General features: G+C 38.4%; 1 long non-coding RNA gene across 1 annotated transcript in view; it reads left to right on the forward strand.

Moving 5' to 3' along the window:
• The first annotated feature begins 4,238 nt into the window (after positions 1 to 4,238).
• The window catches only part of LOC137156235 (uncharacterized), a 44,134-nt gene continuing 28,641 nt past the window's right edge, over positions 4,239 to 19,731 (forward strand). The window contains exon 1 of the long non-coding RNA XR_010920713.1: positions 4,239 to 4,343. This is a non-coding gene — a long non-coding RNA (uncharacterized lncRNA). The remainder of the gene's footprint in view (positions 4,344 to 19,731) is intronic.

Genomic DNA, 19,731 nt, shown 5'->3' on the forward strand with positions numbered 1-19,731 from the left:
ACAGCAATTGGAGTAAAAAAAATTGTTTTATAAACAGTAAAGGAATCGGGGGTCTGGGTTCTTATCTGATTCTTGATGAAAATCCCATAATTGAGAGAGAGCAAAAAACTTCAGTGAAACTCTTACTTGATTTTGGATATAAAAAATACAGGATTATCAGACCTTTTAACTAATTATAACTCTTTTCAAAACTACATATTAATTTACTCTTGGAAGATATGCATAATACAATGGTCATTATCATGCAGACAGGCAAACTCCTGGTTTTCTTTATCTGCTAACAAGGTAGCAACCCTTCTATTCATGTCAAACAGAGAAAACTCATTGCCCCTTGCCATTCTTATAGCCTTATATACCATGGTGTGTTTTTTCATATTCTAAAATATATTTACATTGTTAGTTGCTAAACAGTACAACGTAATGAACATATAGGGGGATCATATTATGCATTGAAAAATATGCTATAAAAAGAAAATAAAACCTATTTTATATTTCAGCAACAAATTTCCTATAAAGAAATAAACCTGCTGTTCTCCATTTTTTGTTCTTCTTTTCTTTGTTTACTTTTTTCTTCCATGTTTCTCTCTGTATTCCCAGTCATACTCAGTGTTTGCTTTGCATCCAGTTATTTTTCCCCATTGCTTCTAAATCTCTCTCTCCACTTATTCCAATTCACCTTTTATTCCTTGGCTCTTGATTTCTCATGTTCTTTTCCTCATCTTTCTTTCTCTCCCTTTGCTCTCTCTCTTGCCCCAGGTCCTCATTCCCTGTTCTCCAGCTTCCCATGCTCCCCTTCCTCGCATCCCCCTCCCTCATTACCTCCTAGACTGATTCAGTAAATGTCCTCCGTGGTCTCTAATGACTGACACCATAGACAATGGCAGCAATACAGACACCATCTCTCTGCCCTAGAATGGCCCAAGAATCTACATCTCACTGGACACAGCAGCACGGGGATCCCTAGCATGATTCTAAAAGCACTGGTTCCATACTGGCTCCAGAATGAGTTTCTCTTCTCAGTGACTAGCACCATTCGCTGCAATAGCAATTTCTTTTGCAATAATGACTAACTGGCCTTGCTTAACTTGTCAAATCAGATGAGATCACAGCACAAGGTTATATGGCAGCATTTTGTATATTAAATTTATATTTTTTCTAAATGATGATGTTCACGATTCACCAAATACCAGAACAGAAAATGTAACCAAAGAAAGCTGAATTAAGCCCTCATTTCCAGATCTTGTTGAGTCAGACCTTTACCATGATGTCAGCAGGACCCTCTTATCATTTTTCTTTGCCTCTCTTCATACACTATAGAATATTGAAATGCAAAATGATCCTAATGAGTAGCTGATTTATTCTATGCCAGATGATACCTAGCGATAATGTTGTTTGTCTGTGCATACACTGTATGTAGCCCTGTTGTGTAAATGTTTCAACAAATGAGGCTTTAAAGTCTTGTTAATCGCAACAAATGAATCTTTAAAAAAGTGTCTTCTGGTAATAGTTAAATGGAGGAGGAGGAGGAGGGAGCAAAATGCTACAAGAAGTAAATTTTTGACGGATGATAGCATATATTTTTAGCAAACTAATGAAATTCAGCTCTACTGCAGAATAATATTGAATAATTTCTTTGTTTAATTTTAAATAATACTTTAGACCACTACCATTTTTTTTTTATTTACTAATAAGGATAAGTGTAGAACTGAAATATTTTTTCCCCAGAGTCTCACTATGTACAGTGATTGACAACAATAGTTCACTTTACACTAGCGTGTATTATGAGTGCCATTCTCTGAGCATGGCAATTTTATTGTTATGAAATAGAATTCCATTTGTGTTCAAAACTGTTATCCAGCAAGAAATAGAGGATTAAGAATTTTTATCAAACTCTTCCACATTTTACATTTGTAACAAAACATAAATGTTGCACAAGGATGTGTTTATCAGTTTAGACTCCAATTCTGTAAATACTTGTTCATTAACTTAACTTGAAGCTTGTAAGATGTTCCATTGACTTCACTGGAAATGAAATAAAGTTTACTTGCCTGACTAAAGTTAAACATATGCATAAGGCTTTGTAGGATTGGGGACATAATTATAATTTCCTGTAGCACTGCTCTGCTAAAGTCATACAAAACTACTATAGGCAATTTTTTGTTCTATAATCATTTGAAGGGAAAGCAATTTTTTCATTAAAAATATTTTGATTAAAGAAAACTTAATTCTCTACTTTTTCTTCAATTTTATAATTAATTGCATTAAATCTGTGCAAGTTTGTGTAATTTTCATCAGCAAAAATTTCTTTACACACTGTTTTAAGTAAAAGCTTGACATTTGTTCAAACAAGAGTTATAGAAAATAAAGCTACTAATAAATATTTCTAATTCTATGTCAATTTATAGCATTGCACCAGCCTGGGTGTGAGAGATTGTCAGTGATGGACAAAAGCTGAATATACAATCAGACCATCTTAACCACCTTGCTAGAGACGGATCCAAGTGGCACTCACTTTGCAAGGAGGCTATGTCCGTTTGGGATTTGCCAGCATGATGCTTATGATAATCTGGTTATAATCATAGAAATATAGGCCTGGAAGGGACCTCAAGGGGTCATCTAATCCAGTCCCTTGCACTCAAGGGTAGGACTAAGTAATAACTAGACCATTCCTGACAGATGTTTGACTAACCTGTTCTTTAAAACATCCAATGATGAAGATTCCACAACCTTCCTAGGCAATTTTTTCCATTGTTTAACTACCTTAACAGGATTTTTTTCCTAATGTCCAACCTAAACCTCCATGGCAGCTATTTAAGACCATTGCTTCTTGTCCTATCCTCAGAGGTTAACAAGAACAAATTTTTACTCTCCTCCTTGTAAAAAATGTTTATGTACTTGAAAACTGTTATCATGTCCACCTCAGTCTTCTCATCTCCAGACTAAACAAACCTAATTTTTTTTCAATCTTGTAGGTCATGTTTTCTAGACTGAGAGGGGGGATAAACAGAGCAGAGCAGACAGAGCAGCGGGGATAGACAGCAAAAGGGGGATAAACTTCTCAGTTGTCTCTGTAGGCCCTGGCCCAAGGAGCTGGAGTAGGTGCAATACTGATTAGGCTGAGTCAGCACCAGGATTAACGAGATGAAGTGGAAAAACTGGTGACCTGGCCAGTGGGATGCATGGTCAAGCAGGGCAAGAGCAGACTGCAAGACAGGCTGCCTGCTGACCAGAAGGGACGCAGATCCCTGAGCCTCTGAGCCCCCAGGGTGCCTGGGGCAGGAGTGAGGACCGAATTGTAATCACTGTAAATAAACAAGCACAGGTGATGGCAAATCCAACGGCGTGGTGAATCTTTTGTGGAGTCCTTAACTCCAGGGAAGCAGAACCGGAGGGGCTATCGGAGGCCCTGGCAAAGCAGTATGCTACATAGACCTTCAGTCATTTTTGTTACTCTCCTCTGGATTCTCTCTAGTTTGTCCACATCTTTTCTGAAATGTGGCTTCCAGAACTGGACACAATACTTCAGCTGAGGCCTTATCAGCATGCAGCAGGGTGGAAGAATTGCTTCTCCTGTCTTGCTCCTACTGATACATCTCAGAAACATGTTCACTTTTTTTGCAACAGTGTTACATTGTTGACTCATATTTAGCTTCTGATCCACTATAACCCCTTTTCTGCAATAATCCTTTCTAGGCAGTCATTTTCCATTTTGTATGAGTGCAATTAATTGTTCCTTCCCCAACCTCAATATGTAAAATGGAAATACTAATACCCTACATCATGGGATGTTGTGAGAATAAATACATTAACGACCGGCAGGCACTCAGATACTATCCTAATGGGAACCATTACGTACCTTAGCAGTGGGGGTGCATGAGTGTTGCCCTTTTGATTAAATGTTAAGTAGAGGATCCTTCTGTTTGGGCAGGAAATCCCAGTGGCTTATTCTGAAGAGTAAGGGAGAATCTCAGGATCATAGTCAAGGAAGCCTCATTGAAACAGTTTCTGTTGTGCAATCCTATATATCAAATGTTGTCATGAGTATAACTGCTACAGTTACTTACGTACTCACTGAGCTGTTTGAACCCATTGCTTTATAAAATAATATACACAAATCTCTCACTGTCAGGAAAAGACTTAATGAGCTCTTGTGGTCTCAATCAGCCCTGCCCTGCTACACCTACGGCAGGTATGAGGTTTAGAGGGAGGGATTAAAAAGGGCAAGCACAGCTCAGCTGGGGGCTGATGAGGAAGGAGATCAGCTATTATTCTGTGAGAGAAGGTTGGTTGGGACCAAGAATTGCTTGACAGACTGCTGCCTGCCAGATCTTCCCTGAGGGAAGGTAGGCCTGTTGTGGGACTATTTGGTTTGTCCCCATTGATTTAGTTACTGGGGCTGAGTTAATCTGCTACAGGAGCTGCCCTATTGAAGGGGGCAACTGCTAAAAGATCTTTTGTTTCCTTACATCTGACTGAGGTCCTGGCCATGGTTTGACCTGAGTCTGGAAGTGACTGGGTCACAAATATCCTTTTTTTTTAATAGCTATCACTGTATAGTTAAAATAAAACCCTTTAGCAAGCAGGTACTGCAGTTAGAATCATTTATAGAAATAAATTGGAAATTCTGAATTTAGAACAATTGTGATCTTTTTTTTTAAATAAATTTTTGATTCTGTATATTTCAAACTATTACAATTAAGGAAGAAAGGACAGTCTTACTGCTCATGAGAGAGACCTAAGTAGAAACATCAGAGAATATTTTGTGGAATCCTGCTTTATGCCAAGGGAAAACAGCCAAATTAATATAACTTGAAATGGCTTGAACAGTCTACCTGGAAAAAGGCACGTTATTGAATACAGCTCTATTTCCCTCTGGGACGTAATCTTGAATGTGCTGCTCTTGCCTTCTAGTATTAACAGCTGGGTGGCTGTCCTTCAGTCAGATTTTTAGTTTACAATCCACTTTTGGTTTTACCAATGACATTTGTAATGACTTATTGCTGTGCATTTAAGCCTTTGGTCCTGTTATTCTAAACCTTATAGGTCTAACCTTGTTCTTGTGTGTGATAATGCACAAATATCTGGTACCATTGGTAGTTATAACAACTGTATCACAAAGCCTGAAGAGAAGAACTTTGAGGGCTCAAACCATTAGTCACATGGGCATCCAACACTCAAGGCTGTGTTAGGAACTGTGGAGGGCAACTGCTCTCATTAAATGTTGCTAGAGCTGTTAGTGCCTTGCTTTTGCAAGCATTAAGGCTGAGATTTTCAGAGGATCTAAGAGAGTTAGGCATTTGGCTCCCATTGGAAGTCACTGAGAGTTTAGGTGCCTAACTCTCTTAGGCACCTTTGAAATCCCAGCCTAAATAAATAAGGATCATCATCATACACTACTCCGGCAGATTCATTTTGATATTGTGTGGATAAGTGTATATTGTTAATTGTATTCAGATAGCTAGACTGTGAGCAAAAAAATATGCAACTTTCCTTGGCCAAATGCTTTGTAACAAATTTAAGTACGGCATTGGCTCATGATTTTTAACAATAAATTGTTAGCTATGGGTAGCTGCAACTACAGACTATTCCTGTTGTAACAGTCTTTCCAGAAATAAGCTCTATAGCTTCTTAACATCTTGTTCTTATATTGGAAAGTTATCAGTTTTATGTTTTTATTAGCTAATTATAGTTGTGTGGTGGGATGTTAAGTAAATGATTTTTGTAAAGAGAATTTCTCACATTTGTAGTATTGCAAATTTTTATGCTTAATTTAATTGGTCTCAATTGATTTTAAAATATAAACAAGAGCAGCTAAGAGGGAAGCATACCTTGACTTGAAAGCATAGAGACTAAAACAGTGTTGTGTGCAACTTATTTATTGTTTTGTTCTAAAACAAGATTGAGCTGATTTCCTTTAGAAATATTCTTAGGAAGGATTATGTTCAAATCTTAAAGGATGTGTCTGAATTAGACATATAAGACATCTGTTTGAATTTATTCATCCTCAGTAATAAAGGGTACACTATTTTTAATCCTAGATATCGAACATTTTGTTCTTTTAGGAAGACTTTTAAAGGTCCTCAGTTATGCAAATTCTAGATGCAATATTGTCAAGGCTGTTCCATTAAGGCTCATCATTACTCCTTCTCTAAACCGCTTTTGCATTTGTCCCCTAGCTTCCTCTTCTCTACTGCATTAAACACAAGCTTCTTGTCTTCACCTTTGTTTCCCCCAATCTATCAAATCTAAGTTCTGATAATAAGATCAGCTCCCAGTTTTGCTCCACCAATGATACTTGCCTTGATCACTTGCTTGTCCACTTTTCCCACAACCACCTTTTGCTCTCCTATGCAGCTTCTTTATGACTGGAAAGAACTTCCCATCACAATAGGTATATCTACCACTTTTTTTAAAATCTCTCTTTGAAGCCTACCTCTCTTTTGATGCTTACAGATCTCTACTATCTGGCATTGACACTAGGCTGGCAGCCAGCTATGAATACTCATATTGTACACATATTTTCTGTTACTTTGTCCCCCATTCCCATTTGTCTTTCTCCACTTGTGTCTTATCATAAATCTGTGTTGCAAGCTCTCTGGATTGGAACCTGTTTTTGTGCATGTTGTTTGTATAGTCCCTAGCATATTAGGACCTGATCCCTGACTGGGGCCTTTTAGGCATTACCGCAATATAAATAATCATAATAATAAACCAAATATTTTAGTTTATTGGTATTGTCCCAAGACAACCATAGTGTTCTAGTTGATCTGTACTGAAATAGGGGGCATGTCATAGGTTCATTACAATCAGCCAGATAAACATCTGGCTACTTCTCATTGCCTTCGGATCCAGCATATCCTGTCATAAACAAAGTTGAGTGACCTACCAGCTATTCCCTACTTCAATATATGCAAAGCAGTATGCAATGCTTCTTGGAGCATTTTGAGCATCCCCAAAAATATTACAAGTTAATACATGTCTATCTGAGCATAGGCAGCAGATAAGTCAGCTCCATTGGGGCCAAGCACAGGAAGCTAGGCCCTGGCTTCTTTCTCCATATGCTAGGGAAAAGAAGTTGGAAAAGTAGGGTCTGAGATAGAAAGAGAGGTGGTAGATAACTTGAAGTAGTCACAGGAAAAGAAAGGAAACTAGAAAGCTGTTGAGTGAGTAGAGAAAGGAGACTGGAAAGCTTAGACAGGGAAAGGCTTTGAAATGGAGGATGTTAGAACAGATATCTTTTCCATTTTAGAATCACACTTCTCCCAACCTAATCAGTACCTCCCAGATCCCCTAATACAAGCTAACCACACACACCATCAACATTCTCCCCTCTCAACAATCTGAGATGCTCCTCCCAATTTCTAAAGCCTATACATTTGGCATTCAAATTCATTCTTTCATTTTCTGTGGTTTCTTCACCTCTGTTTTCTTGCTGACTTGCTCCTTTGTCCCTATTTTGTTGTCTTTTCCTCTTTTGGTCTCCCCCCCCACACACACACTTTCCTTGTTCCCTGTGTGTTTGGGGACAATGGTAGGGGTAAGTTTATATTGTAGGCTTCCTGCATATGGAGACATCCATAATCATGACCAGCCCTTCATCCACCCTCACAGTCCCTAAGCACATGCCACATGCTGAGCTCCTCTGGGGGATGGCGGGGGCAGGTAAGTGTGCAGACTGAGCTGTGACCACTTCCCCTACCTTCCCACTTTGTAGTGTGGCAGTAGAAAAGGTACAGGTACCTGCATTTGAGCTTAGATCATCCTCACTGCTGTTCTTACAATTTCCTATACCCTCTGAGCTATTTCCATACAAACTTCCCACTCACCTTCAAAGCACAGGGTTTAGCCCTTCGTTTTCCATGTACCCTGCTCAATTCTCATCCTTCTCAGAGCAGCTCAGCACAGCGTGTAACATGCTTTGCATCCAAAGCGCTGCTAGTTAACCAGAGGAGCATACTAGGATAGTCATGAACTAAACTGACCTCTGCTAAATATGATGGTGGGCTAAACTGACCTCCACACAGGGGTCCAGAAAGGACAGACAAGTTCTGCCAGAATACAACAAAAACTAAGTACTAGAGCAGCTCCAATTATGCTGTGGTGCAAAGAATCTTGAGACAGGCACCTGGAAATCTTAGGACTAAGCATGTGTTCCAGAATGCGGGTGTGGTTAAACGGGGCTTGATCATGTACAGCCTTGCAATGAGAACTCTTGAGACAGGTTTGTCTGACTCACACCCACATGCATACGAGCCAGGACACTGCTCTGCACAGCAGTATAGACATAGTCTTAGTCTTAAAGCACATTTCCATTACTCATGCTTCCTCTAACATATAGACTACATTTAGCTCTGAGTCTGACTGGTAATTTGGCTAACATTGCAGATGTAAGGGATTATAAGTAAAAGTAATATGGTAAAAGTAAGCAATAGAAAATGTTTATTGAATTTATCTATCTATAAAAACATTCTGCAAACTGTTGTACGAACTTAAGTTCTGCCGCAAAAAGGATAAAAGCAACAATTGCAGTTCCCATAATGGATAAGTTTTCCTGTTTGATGTCAGTTATTCCAGATCTATTACAGAATTTCACATATCTATTTCCCAGATCCAGACTAGTCACTAACCTCTAGTTCAACTAATTTTTATCTTCAGGTATCAGAAACAAAATATATGGGGCATGATTCACCACTGGGTTACTGAGTTACCATGGCATTGATTTAAATTGAATTGCACCAGTGTGAAACTGGAATAATGCTATAGTGAATTAGATTAATAATTTGCTTCTTTTTGCTTCATGGTACATTTTGACTATTCATCAAACTGCATCTGCTTGATAAGGTCATTTAATTAAATAGAGAGTTGCCCCAATTTACAAAATTCAGACATGCTCCTTTGATCTGCAGACATTTCACCACAGTAAATTTTAGCCTACAATTTTTTTTCTGGTACTTTTTAACAGAATAACAGATCTTCTCTCGATTGTCCACTCTTTTCTTTTCTGTTACTAAACAAATGCAGATAACAGCTTCCTAGAATGGGCTCCATTATCTTGCAAATGAAAAGTTAACAATGTAGTACATGTGTACAATATTATATTTAACATGGAATGTGCATTTACTGGAGGTGAAAATTTTCCTCCAGCAGAAGCATCAGGTTAAATTACTTAACAGGTCTTTTCCATTTTTGATTTGTGATTCTAATGTATTTCCTTACCCTAGATCTCCTTGATTTTTCTTCCTCCCTCTCCGCTCTATATTGAGAGTCCCAAAGTTTGTTGGAACCTGCTTGATTCCTTATCAACTGGAAAGATAGAAATATTACAATTACTAAAAGCCATTAACATGTCTGTCTAATATTGGGGGTAGGGGAAAGGGTAGAATATGCAAAGGGATGCACATTTGTTGTTGCTAGAAAACTTCAGGGGAATTCTCCCAAAAGTAGCACACACCAACAAAAAGACTTAGTTTTTCTACCAGAATTAGCAACCATTGCTGATTTTACATGATACTGTATGGTTAAATAAATGGATAGAAATAAAAATGCTGAAGTTCAGATAACTCTGCAAACTACAAAACTTCCATTGTGATAAATACAGTAAGAAATAAAAAACAGCATCAATTTACACATACATACTTTAAAGATGTCATGTCGTACTCGTACTCAAATGTACCTCAAAACATATTTTTCTCTCCTTCATAGCTGAAATGCCTTTATATCTCCTGAAAGTCTTTTCTCTAGGGGAGGTCCCAAACTGCTTTTAGTACAGAAGGGTGCACTCTGATCAGATGGCTGAGTTCTATCAAGGGAATTGGTCAGAATTGTTGTAGAGTATTTTGGGGAGGGTTGCTCTTTATGTAGATTCTGCTGCAGACCTTTGGAGTAAGGGTTTGTATCCTCTGTAAATGGGACACAGGTATGTTGGCCTTCCTACTGGAGTAGTTTTAAATCTGATCACAGTAGACTTCTTAATTGTTGTGGTGAGTTGGTTCTATGTATGTTTTAGTCTCTACAGAGGGGTAAAAGATTGTTTAACGGCAATGCTAGGCACATGTGAGGCATAGAGGGCCTGGAAAGGTGGCTGGTTTGTTTTTTGGTACTTTATTATGAAGTTTTGTTAACTGGTGACTGAGGGGCCAGTATGTGTTAATGGCTAATTACAAAGAAAGTATTAATCACTGTTTCTCTGGTGTAACTTTTGTGGAAATGAGCATATTCTTGCCAAAATATAGCCCATAGTTCGATAGAAAAATATTGGAGTAGCCACAGAACTGGGGCTACTACACCCTTTAACAGAATGCAGTTTGTGTTCTGCACGCCAGTTCAGCTGTACTAAAATAAGTATGGAGGATGAATAGGCCTGTGGAGCCTGTTATTTTCCATTGAAGCTTTATGCTAACAGTCCTGGCACACTCAAGGGACTAGAAGACTGTCACTTCATGAAACCCCTGTGCAGAGGTACACGATGGGATGAAGACTCCTTGCACAGTTTGGCCTTGTCTGCACTTGCAGTGGTGTATAGGATACATTTAGCTGCATTTTAGCAGTGAAAAGCAGGCTGTGTCCACACTGCAGTGTGTAGCTATTCATGACAGTGAAAGGCTCTGTCAGAGAGGGAGGCAGTGGGACACTACACTGCTAAAAATAAAAGTGCTTAGGGGAGTACAAAGCCATATATGGTACATACCCTGAGGTATCTTTATTTACCTAAGCAGTGCCTCACCATCTATACTGTTATGTATGCCCATGCTAAGGGTGTGTGCAGTGTCTGTACTCTACACATCACCATAAGTGTAGACATAGCCTGTAGGAGGAAGCCACAGTCTGGTCCAAAATATATTTGCACATGTTATCACTCTTCATAGTTCTGTTCTTTTTTCACAATTTTTGTAAATTATTTTAGCACAGCTTTTTTTTTTGCCTTGCCTTGCCTTGCCTTATGTTGCTTGCAAAGTTTATACGTAGTCATACACTACACTTCGTGCAATAAGATGTGTAATCCAGATCCACTTCTACCATTCACATCTTTCACTACTACATACTAAAGGGCAAATTTTCCCCTCCCCCACCTATCCTACCCTATGCACTGAGTCCAAGGGGCTAAGTTGCAAGAAAGAAAGGATGTACAGAGGGCACTAGCAAGGAAGATAGCCCCTTCTGCAAAATGCAGAGAAGTGGTAACAGAGCTGCTAGACTGCTCTGTGGAGGCTAAGGGATAGTACATCCTCCACAGTGAGGATACACAATTACTGACTACATAAATCTTGAGGAGCTGGATTCTGGCATACAGGGATGCAAACCCCTCTCTCTCCTCACACGCTCTCCTCTCGCCCTCATGAGGCGGCCTCCCCATTAGATCTGAGCAAATCATTGATTTTTTTCAATTTGGTGGCTGAACCAACAAATCTGGGGGAAAAAATTGTTTCAAACAGAAAATGAAACTTTTATTTCTTATTGAAACAACAAAAATGAAAAGGGAGAAATCATTTCAAGTCAAATTTTGTTCAATCCAAATTGACTATTTTTTCAGGGGGTTTTTTTAGGTTTTTCTGTGTGTTTTATCCTTTCTGAATATCTAAAAAAAATAATTCTGGCTTTAATTTCAGAATGAAATTATCAAAATGAAAAGTTAAATTTGATTTTGAAAAGGTCAAAATGAACAATTTTAACTTTTGATTAAAAAAAAATCATTTGGCCATTACTATTTACTGAATTAATGAATAGTTTGTCACCCCCAAACTGTTTTTCAACAGATTTACTATTCTGTAGGAACATTTCACCCAGCTCTACTTCACATATTCTATTCTTCTCTGCATCACAGTGGGACTGTTGTGGTACTTTTGTAGGCAGGGCTTGCTACAGAACAAAAGATGGATGTTGCTCTGAGGAAAATGGCATACTGTAGCTGCTGTTTTCTTTCCATCTTCCCTTGCTGTAGATGCTTTGGTTCTATGAACTGTTAGGAATAGACTTTCTCCTGGCCCTCTTTCTTTGTTCACTATGATTAGAATATGCGCCAAGCTGGCTAGCCATCAATAAGCATTCAAATAACTGAACAATTGGCCTCCGATTTATATATCTATATCTATTAGTATTCTTTGAGTATCTGAATTTCTTTTCTCAACTAATTTCTGGTTAGAAATACTTACAAGATGGAGTTGTCTTTTATTGCATGAAGTCTTGGTGCAAACAGGATAAAAGCACAAATTGAATTTCAGGCATACAAAGCTGACTGCGAAGAGTTATAAAGAGATGTCACAAAACTGAGTGACTGAGCAACCAAATGGCAGATGAAATTCAATGTTCGTAAGTGCAAAGTAATGAACATTGGAAAACATAGTCCTAACTATCCATACAAAATGATGTTATCACTCAAGAAAGACATCTTGGAGTCATCGTGAATAGTTCTCTGAAAAAAATCTGCTCTATGTGCAGTGACAGTCAAAAAGCCTAGCAATGTTAGAAACTGTTAGGAAAGGGGTAGATGATAAGATAATCTATCATAATGCCACAATATTAATCCATGGTACACCCACACCTTGAATACTATGTGCAGTTATGGTTGCCCCATCTCAAAAAGATATATTAGGAGTGGAAAAAACATAGAGAAGTGCAACAAAAACTATTAGGGATATGTAACAGCTTTCATATAAGGAGAGATTAGAAAGACTGGGATTGGTCATCTTGAAAAGAGACAACTAATGGGTGATATGATCAAGGTCCATAAAATCATAAAGTATGGGGAAAGTGAACAGAGAAGTGTTATTTATACTATCATATAATAGAAGACCAAGGGTCACCCAATGAAATTAATAAGCAGCAGGTTTAAAACAAACATAAGGAAGTATTCCTCCCCAACATCTCCTGTCAACAAGTTCCACAAGTTCACTGTGCATTTTTGAAGGCCAAAAGTATAACTGGGTTCAAAAAAGAATTAGGTAAATTCACAGAGAATAGGCCCATCAATGGCAATTAGTCATGATGGTCAGGGACACAACCCCATGCTCTGGTCGTTCCTAAACCTCTGATGGTCAGAAGCTGGGACTGAACGACCGAGGATGGATCACTCAGTTATTGCCCTGCTCTTTTCATTCCCTCTGAAGCATTTGGCACTGGCCACTGCTGGAAAACAGGATACTGGGCTTAGATGGTCTGACCCAGTTTAGTCATTCTTACGTTCTTATCCATTCAACTCCAGCTGACATAAAATGCAGCTATCCACAGAGTATAAAAAACAGCTTATGGTGTAGTTCACTGCATTTGTCATATTTCCAATAAGAGGACAGTTGCTGTACTCCCACAAAAAAACTATAATTTAAACAGAGTTGAGGACACACAGAACATCACAAGATCGGAATGCAAAGGAAAGATCAACATCTGGCCAATACAACATAAGAGTTTTCAGCAATCTTGAAAATTAGGAGCACAACCTTCTACAGGATATTTTAAGTATCAAAGAGATTCCTCTAGCAAGTCATTGCAAATGTACAATATTAGATCATAGAATTCAAAAAATAAGGTTCCAAAAGTGGATTCTGCCTTTACCATGGTGCTGATAGGTCTTTCCTGTAAAATTTTGGAGAGATTTATAAGATTAGTAGTAGAAATAAATTCCTTAGAAGTAAATGAAAGAAGGCAGATGGACAAAGTACCTTGGAGAAGTTCCCTGTCACTTGCAATCAGTGTTCACACAGCCTTTACTAGCTGATCAAAAGCTTGATTTCCATTATTATCTACAACTCATTTCAAGCTCAAGGGTATTCAGATATTGTTAGCTTTTAAGTGTGGTAGGCAATATCCACAATGTTAGGGGAAGTGTTTTTTGCCATGTTTTGCAGCTTTATATATATATATATATATATATATATATATATATATATATATATATATATATATATATATATATATATATATATGCAGGAAGGCATCTGAAGCTGTTGTGGTTTAGGTCCATAAAGATATACAGCTTTGTGTCCATGAAGACTATAGTAAAGCTTTCATTCTCTGATTTTGTCTACTAAGATTAATTATGGCTTGTGAATTGCATGTAACAAATCAATCCTATTTAAACTCCCTGTGTAGAAAAGCCCTAAAGTGCCTAAGCGTTTTTCCCTAAAAAGTTTCAAATTGTTAGCTGGTGTGGTACCTTTTCAACTAGGCTGACAGTACCTCAGTCTTTGAACATTCAACTCTATGGGCCAAATCTGATCCCAATTATTGTGTATATCCAGAATAAATGTCTTCAGTATGGTTACTCCTGATTTACACCAATGCAATGAGATCAGATTCAGGTCAGCAAAGATGAAAGATCATCAAATACAAATCTCATCTCATGAAAACACTTGAGGTGCTCATGTCTAGCCTTCAACCTTTTGGTGGCAACCCAAGTGTTTTGGCAGGGATGAAGCCATAGAGAATGTGCAAAACTGTGCACCTTCAGCTCATCTTTTGATAAATATAGGTTTCAATTACTTCCTTTTAGGAGTTCCTCAGTAATTACCAATAATTTTTTTTCACCATACCCTATGGCCCAGTGCATTGATGGACAAATATTTCCTTCAGTACCAGGATTCTGGATTAAAGTTTAGTTTATCTGATATGGCAGTCCCCCTGATCTCACTTTTATCACTGTCATTATTGCTTATTTGATTAAAAAACAAACAAACTTCCTTTTAAATTCATTATACCTTTCCACCTTCCATGTATACTGTATAGACAGTGGGCTCTGTTCAGTAACACAATGGATAGATGAAGTCAGCAAATTATAGAAATATGATAGTTCCTCATTTAACTACGCAATGAATGTAAATATATTTATTCAGCTTTTAATAGGGGTTAATACATTCTATGAGCATTGTAGTGAAACCTTGTTTGCGTGTATTATTTTTAAGCACCTGGTTTTTGAGGCTCTGTTACAAATTTTCTTATTTTTCCAATGAAAGATTCCAGAGCATTTGTCGTATTTGCTCCCTATTCCAATTGGTGCAATCACTTCTGAGTCTTATTCCTCTCAAAAATTGCTCAAATTTTAAGTGAAGAGTATCTCTAAATATTTGCATATCAGTTATTTTGTGTATGATATATTTAAGCAAGCACAATAATATTTCTAATTAGAGGCCATCAGTCTTGTCATCTGTAGTGTTTTTCCCCCACTGAAACTGTTATCACAGTTAGTATTCACACTCACCAATTGTTCCTTATATTGTAGAACAGAAGCACTGTAGTCATGACATTTATAAGGTCAACATGATTTACACTTTCAACAAAAGTTTTAGCAGTGTAGGAGAAATGTTTGACAAAGGTATACAAGCTAACCTATGCCCTCTAATGTTATTACATTGCAAGAGCTGCCAGTCTTGAATGATTAAGTGATAAATCCTAACACACTGAGACAACCGAGATAGTTGGGTCCATCTGTAAAAAAGTGACCTCTTGAATTGTCTTGTATGTCCTTGGAAATAGTTTGCTGTTTTAGAATGGATTACAATCAAGGGCAATTGGGTTGGTGGTTTCTTGCTACTCTAGATTAGGTATTTCCCCTATAATCTCTCATTTTCAGGTAGAATTAAGACGTTTCCCACATTACTAAAAAGGCAATTACCTTGAAAATGTAATTCAGGGAGGATATTCACGATAGTTAAAGGACACTAAAAATTAAAGGACATGCACTGCTCTAAGTTCACAATCACAATAACCATTGATATAACTGGAAATTGCATATATTGAATGAGGGTATGACATGACACATAGGAGTATGATTATTACAACTAGGAAAAAATCATAAATTTTTATGTTGATGAAATAGGTATGATTTGGGGGTTGAGCCCTGAAACTATTAAATTCTTTGAAAAATTCATACATATTTTATCTATTAGAATGGCTACAAAATATGGAAAAATTGTTACATTTTGAAATTTTAACCCTGCTTGTTTGGATTTGATGTTCACAAATGACATGTATGGGTTTTGCTTTTCCAGTTGGTTGAGTCTATCTCATGAACTCAACAGGATTGGCAGAAGCCGTTTTCTCAGAAGTGGCTCTCCTATTGTGTGTGCTCTCTGAGCCAATACAAAAAATGGTTTGTGTTGAGAAACAGCAAATGGTTTGTGGTGGGGAAACTCCTGCTGCAGTGTGAATTTTGTGGTGTAGGGGTGTGGATGAGTAAGGTTGCTTATTACTTACACAGATTGACAATTAAGCACACTTGAAGGTCCACCAAGACTGTTAATAGATAGTGATCTTGGCTGGTGGGAGCTCTTGAAAGACACTTTGGAAAGGAAAGTGACCCATCCACCAAAGATTTCACAGAAAGAAGCATGCTACCAGTCCTTCCTTGCAAGAACACCAGATATAGGTGGAAGGAGATTGTCTGGCATAGAGGAGTTCATGGACTAGTCATGTCATCTGTAGGTTTTGATAGTTTAGATAAACACCAGCATGAACCTTCTGAGGTTTCCCCATCATTAGATTTGTATGTGGTTTGGGTAAGTGAAGATAGGGTTACAGCATGCTTTTTAGATATACTTTGGTTATGTTAACATTACAGTTTGTAAGACTTTTGTTTTATTCCCTTGTGTCAGAGTCCACAGATCAGAGGAATGGGTAATGCTTTGAGTGCACTGTGAGATCTTGGCAAGAAACAGGCTATCTTATCTGTTGTCATGCCATAACAATCGAATTATAGGTCTTTTGTGGTTTCTCCAGCATGCTGTGGTACCAATCTTTTTCTGACAATTCCTGCTGGTGCAGGTAGTACTCTGACTCAATCAGTGCAGACACTTCATCTATTAAAGGCCTTTTAGCCCTAACATCTGCTGCGTCCCAATATGCACTCTCCCCTCCCAGACAACGAAGTACAATAGAATCATCTCCTGTTGGCCATATTTCACGATCCTGAGTAGGAAGGGGAAAAGCAGCAAATTCACCCCCACAGATTCTCCATACAGTCCCTCTGCTGCCTTATTGCAGCAAACCAACAATAGTCAGTGTAGTGTCCTCAGCATCATGCAGGCTTCCCACAATTCCAGCTTAAAATAACATACCTTCATGACTTCCCGCTCAGACCCTGTGGCATCTCAATTGTCTGTAGAGAAGAAGGGGGCTTACATATGGAAAACCAACAGTAAGGGCAAAATGGGAGGCTATTAGCGATGCTGAAAAAAAGGGGTTCCTGCATTGACTTTCTCTGCCCCCATCAATACTCCAGCAACTGGCATCACCCCCTGCAGGGCATTGGTCTCTGGCTGCAACATGACAGGATGGCCTGTGTTTGAACACAAAGATCTGCTTTTGGTTCAGGGCCTGCTCGTGGTTCTTCTGCTCTCATTCAGCACGACTTGGCACTGAACAAAGCTATGTGATACTGCTGGCAATCAGTCCATCACCAGCTATGCCTTCATAGAAAAGAAAGATGCAGGAAAGAAAGGCATTGCTGCCATCCTGGGCACTCTCTGATCCACGTAGCTGCTGAGTCAGGAGTATCTTCACCTGGTTCTCCTTCAGGCCAGATCACAGGCTGGAAGATCTTGGGATTCACTAGACCTTGCCACTTCTAGAGATGTAATATTGAACATATAAAACCTCAAAACTACAAAAAATTCTGCCAGAGGTGGATTTTGCAAGCCAATCTATAAAAAACATGTTGAACCCTCGAAAAATTCCCATTTAGAAAACGTGAAAGCCCAAAATCCATGTGAAATGAATATGCAAAACATATTTTATTACATTTTGCTCAATTTTTAACCAACTTTGCCCCATTCTACTGATTAAGAAGCAAATTTCCTAAATGTCTGCTGACATTGATCATAAAACAAATTATGTGTATTACTTTAGAATTACTTCAATTTTGCAGATGTTTTACCATTGATGCTAAGGAAGACACTTTTGAAGTGCTTTGGGTTCGTATTCTCTTTTTAGAATCAAATGTTGGCATTTCTCTAGTGACAGTTTACAAATGTATTGTTTCAGAATTGCAATAATAAACCCAACACTATAATATGCCTGACAAGTTAATGGATTCAGGTTAGTAAAGAAGCATAAACACATTTTGTTAGTAATATGATATACAACTTGGTGTTATATTTTTATTTTCCTTCAAAATGTTTATTGCAGAAGAGCTGAATTCAATAGTAGGCAGGGAATTGGGAATTTGATTAATATTTATTTCACTAAACACCTACCACTTCCCACATAAAGATGGTCCAACTAAAACCAGAAGCTAAAGAAGGCTAGGAGTGATTTGGAATATTGCTCATTCTGATCCACTTTGCCCTACAAAATGGGGGGGGGGGAAAAAGCCTGTAAGTAAAAGGTTTCTCTCCGTCTGACCAGTGGTAAAGGTCCTCACTGCCACGTTGGGATAGCCTGGTTCATTTACCCCATCTTAGTTTCTCACTGCCAGTTCCAGGAGATGAGAGCACTGCAGAGGCAATGGGATCACTCCTCGAGAGAGAGAGAGAGATCACCAGGCGCTGCTCAGTAATAATTCCCCTGGCCAATAAAGGAGTGGCTTTGAGCTCAATTTTCCTTACCTGGATGACTGGTGTCTGTGACAGTGCCTTGTAAGTACAGGTGGAGTTGGTTCTCAGAGGACTAATGGACATCCAAGGTGTTCCTCCACATGAAGGGGGATCTTTTCTTTTACCTGCTGTTGGTCAGTTAGATTTTTAACACAAATAAAAGCCTTGAAAGTCAGAATAGTGGTTTAAATTTTATCCTAATTATAGTCTGTTACCTAGAAGTGTGAAGTGAAAAGAAACTCCTGCGGTAATACTGTGACATCTGACAAGCCAGACAACACAGAGCTCTGACATGTGTCAAGGAGGAGTCCTCTCTTTGTGTTTCTGAACAAAGGATGTAACGGTGATGCAGAACTGCTTGAGGGAAGGAGGGAGATGCTCCTCCGATTGACTTGCTCCAAAAATGATTCTTCAGAGCACAGGAAATGTGATGTAAATGGCAGTTGCAATGGAAAGGCTCTACTGACTCTGTGACCATGGACTACAGCAGGTCAAAAATTCTTAATTTTGAAATTTTTTTAACAAAAATAGGCTCCAGTTTTTCTCACACACAAAACATTCTAACTAGATCTACTACTGATTTAATCAGTACCTCAGTACCTCTAGCTTAATACTCTTGTCCATAGTCAAGGTCCAGTGAAAAACAGGCAAGGAAGAGGGGGCAGCAAAACTACACTTTGCTCTGACATTTATACAAATGAAATCATGTTTGACTCCACTATCTCAAGGAAGGGAATGGACATAAATGGGGTCCCTGGCCTCTTTTGTACCAAAATGATGTACAATGTTGACGAAACATATTTAATGTTTGCCATCTGGCTGGCAGAAACTGAGTAAGATATAGTAGTAATATGTCTAATAACCCATCAGTCTTAATGATGTAAGTTGATCCATAAAATAGCATAGGCTTCAGGTACTAATCTCATAGCCTTTAAGGTCAGAAGGGACCATCATGATCAGCTAATCTGACCTCCTACATATTGCAGGCTACAGAACCTTGCCCATCCGCTCCTGTAATAGACTGACTAAATGTTACCTTTCCATTCCCCTGGAAAGTGTTAAGATTAAATCACATGACCTGCACAAAAGGAGAGAGATAACACAGTAAAATATATAAAGCAAGAGCCAGCTCCTTCTGTGGGATCCTTGCATTTAGGGGAACCTCTGTGTGTAGCTCTCACTCATATTGAGGGAAGGCAGTCAGCTATCTCTG

Source organism: Emydura macquarii, unplaced genomic scaffold (assembly GCF_026122565.2).
Source record: "Emydura macquarii macquarii isolate MOO-44397 ecotype Brisbane River unplaced genomic scaffold, CSIRO-AGI_Emac_v2 contig_1390, whole genome shotgun sequence".
Taxonomy (NCBI): domain Eukaryota; kingdom Metazoa; phylum Chordata; order Testudines; family Chelidae; genus Emydura; species Emydura macquarii.